Consider the following 8,524-nt stretch of genomic DNA (forward strand, 5'->3'; position numbering starts at 1 on the left):
TGACAGTCACATGCGTTGGTTGTATGCAAATGGAATGTGGCAGCCTGTTTGAAGGATTTAGAGAACAAAGAAGCATTTCAATTTCCATGCTAACAAGATGATATTCAAAGATGTTGGAAAGAGAAGTGTAGCAGCATGAAGTTAGACCATATATAGTTTGTCTTATTATCTTGTCATTTTATCATATAACTTGGTGATATATAAACCAAGGGTAGCAATTTGAATAATATCGAAGAACGTAAGCAATTACCTGAGAAATAGATAAGGCAAAATCTGTAAAGAATTTCCCAGTTCTCATTCCTCAACTTGTAAGTAGTTGTGTTCATTTTGAAACACAGAGTTCTCTACTAATATATATCTCTGGTGGAAAAGTTCAATCCACCAGAAAGTTTTTAAATACTTGTATTTGATTACTTTGTGATTTGATTACTTTACTACTTTCATTCCGCACCATTGCTAAATCAAACACAGTTATATATTTATAGTAGAACCATTCTTAAAATTAAAAAGGAGCCAGAATTACATTCACCCCCTTCTATAATTCTTGTTTATATTGTTTGGGAATAACACATAGCATTCAATATCTAACATAGTGTTGACTTATAAATCGGCTTGGCGGAGTAAGTAATTTTCCTCATTATAGATAATATAGTTAGATTGAATACTCATGTTAGGTGCACGGTTGTTGCCTAGTTTAGGCCAGTATTCTTTAAAACATAAGATATCATGTCCGAACAAACTAAAGTGCACTGATGTACTTTTTGGCTAGATATTACACAAACACATGTGTACACTGTAATCGAGTTCTTATTTCTGTGCAAGTTGTATAAGGAATTGTCGTGACATGAAAGTAAGAGACAAAAAACAACTTGGACAGAGTTTTGGTGCCAAATTAGAAGGTAAAATTGTACTAGAGCCCAGAATTGATGATCACAATCATACTGTATAGAGTAACCTGTCACATGTATTTTTTGTGGGATTGCTAAAGGTTTTCGTATATGGAATTTTATTTTTCATTATGAAGTTGCGTATATTGGCTAGTCCATTGAGTATCCATGTCTTCTTGACCACATGCAGGCCGTGATACCATTTTCTTTTATGAGCATCTATGTGGTAACATAATTTGATTATCAGGTGTATACTAATGTAAGTCATATTTGTCATTTAGTATTTGTTGTAATCCAACGGCTGCAATATTTAGGTTTTGCCTTGAAAAAGTTTTTGTATGGCTTTGATAAGTGGCATTTTATACCACTTAGAGCGTCTCATAACGGCTTGAATTGATGTCTTGAACTCGAGTATTTTGTGTTCTTAACGCATTTTCGAGTGTTTTTGCATTTTAGGGTATTACTTGCTTAAATAGGAGGATTTCATCAAAATAAGCCTAAGGATGTGCTTGGAATTAGTTGCAGGGAGTTGTGCGAAGAATTCAACAAAATCAAAAGCAAACTTAGGAAAATTCCAGAAGGCTTGCAGGCACCCTCCTGGAAGGAGCAGGCGACCGCCTAGAAGGAGCAGGCGGCCGCCTGGGTTCGTAATTTCAGAATCTGATTTTTAGAATTCAAGTTCTAATGGGCTTCTATTGGCGCTGTTTCTTGTGGACTCTTATATAAACCTATTGGGGAGACGTTTTCAACAAGTAACAAGGAGAGTAGATCAAGAAGACCGTTTTAGCACGCAATAGCGAAGAAGAGGAAGCATACGTTTATCTTGTGATTCTTTTAATTCGTTGTAACAGTGGATGTTAGTTTTATTTACTCTTTGAACCTTAATACTCTTGTGACGTACTTCTTTGTTTATTAAGTATTTTTATTAGTTTATATCTTTGTGTTATTATCATGTTTTCATATGAACCCACGATGACGATGAGTTCTATCATGGGCTAATCGTGATGATGGGGTCATAGCGGATTTACTATGGATTTCTTTAGTTAATTGTTTAATACCTTGATATATGGTGATTGTATGATATCCAGCATAGGTTGTGCTTATTCCTCTTATGTGCGTCGCGAACATGTAAGATAGATTGTTAATCTCTTGTGAAGCGATAGTGAATCTTGAGATTTAGAACTTGCCATGCTAGTATAGGTTCATGTATTGTATGCATGATTAGTGGATAACTCTAACCATTTTACTTGCCCTGTGTAATCATACTGAATAACTTGCGCTTAAATCGTTATGTTGTCAAATTCTATAGACATATAGGGTCTCAACATAATTGATGCCTATTCAACTTCTCCCTTAATTGTGGATGCTTGGTAGAATGGTATTCGTACAACAAAAGTTGGCGTTTATCAGTTTCGTGTTGTTCGATTAATATCATCACCATTACATGCTAAGGGTAATAACAATAACTATTGAATGAAGTAGTAATGAAGTTATGGTCTCATGTGTGTTTAATATTGTTAATTCAAGTGTTTAATTCTCGTAGTTAATATTAGTTAATCAACCTTAATTGTTATTGTCTTGACATTGAAAAGTAATCATACATTGGTGAGTAAGTGTTAAATAAATATAATTAATTAGAGTCTTTGTGGGAACGAACTAGAAATCATTCTATACTACTTGCGAACGCGTATACTTGTGTAATTTATTTAGCGCGTGTTTTCGCCCTAACAAGTTTTTGGCGCCGCTTTCGGGGACTCGGTGTTGATTTGTTTAGTTTATGTACTTGCCATTAGTGGTCATTAGGATTCATTGATTAAGACTTGTTACTTACTGCATCCGATTGTGTTTCAGGTACTCTAGCGAGCGTTTATGCAAACATGTTCTCGCACCCGTAAGAGAAATCTAGATACGGCTGAGGAGACATATACAACTCTTGACTTTCCGGAGAAGATCATTTTTGAAGATTCAGATAAAGAGAGTGAAAAGAAAGAACCTGTAACAATGGGTGAACGTATAGTTCAAGCTGATCCAACTCTTATGGACTTTTCTCGGCCTAAAATTGATGACATTCAGTCAAGCATCATTCATCCGGCTATTCAGGCCAATACTTTTGAAATCAAGCTGGGCACTATTCAGATGGTGTAGAATTTTGTTTCTTTCGGAGGTGTTGCGACTGAAACTTCCAACATGCATATCAGAAAAATTTGGACGAGATCTGTAGTACTTTCAAATATAATGGTGTTACTGATGAGGCTATCAAGCTGAGGCTTTTCCCATTCTCTCTGAGGGACAAAGCTAAGGACTAGTTACATTCTTTACCGGCTAGGTCCATCACTACTTGGGAAGATCTCGCACAAAAGTTTCTGGTGAAGTTCTATCCAATGGCAAAGACTGCAGCTATGAGGAGTGCTCTTACTCAGTTTGCACAGCAACAAGGAGAATCTATGTGCGAAGCTTGGGAACGCTACAAGGAGATGTTGAGAAAGTGTTCACATCATGGTATGCCTGATTGGATGGTGATCACTGGTTTCTACAATGGTTTTGGGGCCCAATCTAGGCCCATGCTCGATGCAGCTTCTGGAGGCGCTTTGTGGGCTAAAACCTATACTGAAGCCTATAATCTCATTGAAACTATGGCTACAAATGAGTATCAAAACCCAACTCAAAGGATGATGCCTGGGAATGTAGCAGGTATTCTGGAAGTTGATGCAGCTACAGCTATTGCAGCGCAGCTCCAATCGCTGTCTATGAAGGTCGATTCTTTAGCCAACTATGGATTCAATCAAATAGCTATTGGGTCTGTGAGCTTTGTGCAGGCTCTCATGCGACGGATCAGTGTTCTCTTGTTAATGAATCTGTTCAGTATGTGAATGATTTTCAGAGATCGCAGCAGCCTGTGCCCGCTACTTATCATCCTAATAACAGAAATCATCCCAATTTCAGCTGGGGCAATAATCAGAATGCTGTTCAGCAACAATATCAGCAAGCTACAAGTAAAAAGTTTAATCCACCTGGATTCCAGCAACCTCAGCAATATGCTCAAAGGCAACAATATCCTTAACAAGGAGGTGCTGCTCCACCTTCTAGTGCTGATTTCGAGGAGTTAAAGCTGTTGTGCAAAAGTTAGGCTGTTTCTATCAAGACCTTGGAAAATCAAATTGGATAAATAGCCAATGCCTTGCTCAATCATCAACCTGGCACACTTCCCAGTGATACTGAAGTGCCAGGCAGGAAGGAAGCTAAAGAGCAAGTCAAAGTTGTCACCTTAAGGTCTGAAAAAGTTGTTGATGCTGAAAAAGTAAAAGATGGAGAAGCTGAAGTTGTAGATGAAGAAGAGAAACAAAAGGAGAAAGAGGGGGGACCAAGGAAGACTACTGTTGAACACACTCTGCCTGAGGGTAATACAGGGGAGAAACAACTCTATCCTCCACCACCTTTTCCTAAGAGATTGCAAAAACAAAAGATGGACAAACAATTTGGTAAGTTTTTGGAGGTGTTCAAGAAACTTCACATCAACATACCTTTCGCTGAGGCTCTGGAGTAAATGCCTAGTTATGCGAAATTCATGAAAGGTATTCTTTCAAGGAAGGTGAAACTGGATGATCTTGATATCGTTGCTCTAACGGAAGAGTGCAGTGCTGTGCTGCAATAAAAGTTACCTCCAAAGCTTAAGGATCCAGGTAGCTTCACCATTTCTTGCACCATTAGCAAGTTGTCATTCGACAAGTGCCTTTGCAATTTGGGAGCAAGCATCAATCTGATGCCGTTGTCTATCTTCAAAAAGATGAATTTGCCTGATCCGAAGCCCACCTACATGTCTCTACAATTGGCTGATCGTTCTATTACATACCCACGAGGCATCGTGGAGGACGTGCTAGTAAAGGTGGACAAGCTCATCTTTCCTGCAGACTTTATCATTCTGGATTTCTAGGAAGATAAGAAGATTCCCATAATCTTGAGAAGACCTTTCTTGGCTACAGGCCGTACCTTGATAGATGTGCAAAAGGGTGAACTTACTATGAGGGTGCAAGATCAGGATGCGACAATCAATGTGTTCAATGTAATGAAATTCCCTACGGAAGATGAGGAGTGCTTCAAGATGGATTTGGTCGATTCTGCAGTTATTTCAGAACTTGATCATGTGCTAAGGTCTGATGCCTTAGAAAAAGCCTTATTGGGGGAATTTGACAGTGATGATGAGCAAGACAATGAGCAGTTACAATATCTAAATGCTTCTCCTTGGAAACGAAAGCTAGACATGCCATTTGAATTTCTTGGTAATACTGATCTCAAGAATGCTGAAGGAAAGCTCAAACCATCTATTGAGGAAGCACCTACTTTGGAGCTTAAACCACTGCCTACACACTTGAGGTATGTTTTTTTAGGTGATGTATCTACTTTACCTGTTATTATTGCATCTGACCTTTCAGGTAGTGATGAGGACAAGCTCTTGAGGATTCTAAGAGAATTTAAATCGGCCATCGGATGGACTATAGCAGATATAAAAGGGATCAGCCCTTCGTACTGCATGCATAAAATTCTGCTAGAGGAAGGTAGCAAGCCGACTGTTGAGCAACATCGAAGGCTTAATCCTTTCATGAAAGAAGTGGTGAAGAAAGAAATTCTAAAGTGGCTAGATGCAGAAATTATATATCCTATTTCTGACAGTTCTTGGGTGAGCCCCGTGCATTATGTACCTAAGAAAGGAGGTATTACTGTGGTAGCAAATGAGAAGAATGAGCTCATCCCCACTCGAACAGTCATAGGATGGAGGGTATGCATGGACTACAGAAAGTTGAATAAAGCCACAAGGAAGGATCACTTCCCTCTTTCATTTATTGAATAGATGCTTGATAGGTTGGCTGGTCATGAGTATTATTGTCTTATGGATGGCTATTCAGGCTATAATCATATTTGCATTGCACCAGAAGATCAAGAAAAGACTACTTTCACTTGTCCATTCGGTTCGTTTGCTTTTCGCAGAGTTTCTTTTGGCTTATGTGGTGCACCTGCCACTTTTCAGAGATGCATGATGGCTATATTCTTTGATAAGATTGGAAATAATGCCGACGTGTTCATGGACGACTTCTCCGTCTTTGGACATTCATATGATGAATGCTTGAATAATCTCCGTTTGGTGCTCAAAAGGTGTGTGGAAACCAATCTGGTGCTCAATTGGGAAAAATGTCACTTCGTGGTGCAACAAGGCATCATTCTTGGGCATAAAGTCTCTAGTAAGGGTCTTGAGGTGGATAAGACCAAGGTGGGAGTCATTGAAAATCTTCCGCCACCCATTTCTATGAAAGCAATCCATAGTTTTCTTGGTCATGCGGGTTTTTATCGGCGTTTCATCAAGGACTTCTCTAAGATATCTAAGTCGTTGTGCAACTTGCTCGAGAAAGATGTGCCTTTCGAATTTGATGATGAATGGCAGCATTCGAGACTCTCAAGAAGAGTTTGATTACTGCACCAGTTATTACGGCACCTGATTGGAGAAAACCTTTTGAGATGATCTGTGATGCAAGTGATTATGCAGTGGGAGCAGTTCTTGGGCAGCGAAAGTCTAATATCTTTCATGTGGGCTACTATGCTAGTAAGACGCTAAATGGAGCTCAACTGAACTACACCACTACTGAGAAGGAGCTCTTGGCGATAGTTTTTTGTTTCGAAAAATTTTGATCTTATCTACTTGGGACAAAGGTGACAGTATTCACTGATCACGCTGCCATCTGCTATCTGGTCTCAAAGAAGGATTCGAAGCCTAGACTTATTCACTGGGTGCTCTTGCTACAGGAATTTGATTTAGATATCAAGGATCGAAAAGGTACTGAAAATCAAATAGCTGACCATCTCTCTAGATTGGAGAATCCTGATTCTACTTCACATGATAAGATATTGATCAACGAATCTTTTTCGGATGAGCAGTTGTTCGCAATTCAAGAGGAAGAGCCATGATTCGTAGACATTGTGAACTATCTTGTTAGTTGCTCAAAAGAAGAAGTTTCCGCATGAGGTGAAGTGGTACATGTGGGATGAATCATATTTGTTTAGACAAGGAGCTGACCAGATCATCAGGAGATGTATCCCATTATGTGAGATGGAGGGGATATTACGAGACTGTCATTCCACAGTTTATGGTGGACATTATGGTGGTGAAAAGACAGCAGCTCGTATTCTTCAAGCAGGTTTTTTCTGGCCTACGTTGTTTAAGGATGCACATCAGTTCGTTTTAAGGTATGATCATTGCCAAAGAGTTGGGAATCTTACCAGAAAGGATGAGATGCCCTTAAATGTGATGCTTGAAGTTGAGGTCTTCGATGTTTGGGGAATCAATTTCATGGGACCATTTATCTCATCCTGCAATAATCAGTACATCTTGCTGGCAGTCGATTATGTCTCGAAATGGGTAGAAGTCAAGGCTCTACCAACTAATAATGCAAAGGTAGTGTTGAGTTTTCTTCATAAGCAGATATTCACAAGGTTTGGAACGCCACGAGTTATCATAAGTGATAAAGGGTCGCATTTCTGCAATTAAGTTCACTTCTATGATGCAACACTACAATGTGAATCATCGCATTGCTATTGCCTATCATCCGCAAACTAATGGTCAAGCTGAAGTGTCAAATAGAGAGATCAAGCATATTTTAGAGAAAGTCGTTTGTACGTCAAGGAAAGATTGGTCTTTAAAGCTCGATGAAGCTGTTTGGGCTAATAGAACAGCATACAAGACTCCACTTGGGATGTCCCCCTTTCAACTTGTCTATAGTAAGGGATGTCATTTACCTGCGGAACTTGAGCATAAGGCTTATTGGGCATTGAAGAAGTTAAACCTTGATCTAGATGCAGCTGGGAAGAAGTGAATGCTTCAGTTAAATGAACTTGATGAATTTTGACTTCAAGCGTACGAAAACAACAAAATGTACAAGGAAAAAGTAAAAATATGGCATGATAGGAAGCTATCTCCTAAATTATTTGTGCCGGGGCAACAAGTTTTTTCTATTCAACTTTCGTCTCTGACTTTTTCCTGAAAAGTTGAAATCAAGGTGGTCTGGACCATTTATGGCACCAAAGAGATCAAGAACTATGGGTAGCAGCAGCTCTAATCCGACTGCTACTGATTTTTCGAGGAGTACTACTGCGAGGCCCCGATTGTTGGATAGGGCTGCTGAAGAGGAGTATGCCAAGCTGCTTACTAAGCCGATTATGAAGGAGAGGGGGTTTTTGCCATCAGGGAGGGATGGTGAGTTGTTACCGATGATTGCAGAGAATGGATGGATGACCTTCTGTGAGTCACCTGAGGCTGTCTCGCTGAGTGTTGTTCGCGAGTTCTATGCGAATGCCAAGGCCGACAATAATGGGTTTTCTGTTGTTCGTGGGCTTACTGTTCATTATCAGCCCGAGGCGATTCGCTGGGTAATTGGACAGCGACAAAGGAAACCACAGGAGGGGAATTGAAATGAAAAGACCCCTGAGGATTTTGACTCAGACTTGAATATTGCTACTCTCTGTCAGCCGGGTACAGTGTGGAAGTTTAAGAGGGGATCCAATGATTATCGTTCTTTCCCTGCTGTCGCGATGAACAGGTATTCTCGTGCTTGGAATGCATTTATTTGTGCTAATATTCTGCCTTCTTCGCA

The 8,524-nt window shown here is 39.6% G+C and overlaps 1 non-coding gene across 1 annotated transcript; it reads right to left on the reverse strand.

Moving 5' to 3' along the window:
• Window positions 1-3,283: 3,283 nt before the first annotated feature.
• Window positions 3,284-3,390, reverse strand: LOC141688145 (small nucleolar RNA R71). Its single transcript, XR_012561607.1, has one exon. It is a non-coding gene; the product is annotated as a small nucleolar RNA R71 (small nucleolar RNA).
• Window positions 3,391-8,524: the final 5,134 nt, after the last annotated feature.

Source organism: Apium graveolens, chromosome 9, assembly GCF_009905375.1.
Source record: "Apium graveolens cultivar Ventura chromosome 9, ASM990537v1, whole genome shotgun sequence".
Lineage (NCBI taxonomy): Eukaryota > Viridiplantae > Streptophyta > Magnoliopsida > Apiales > Apiaceae > Apium > Apium graveolens.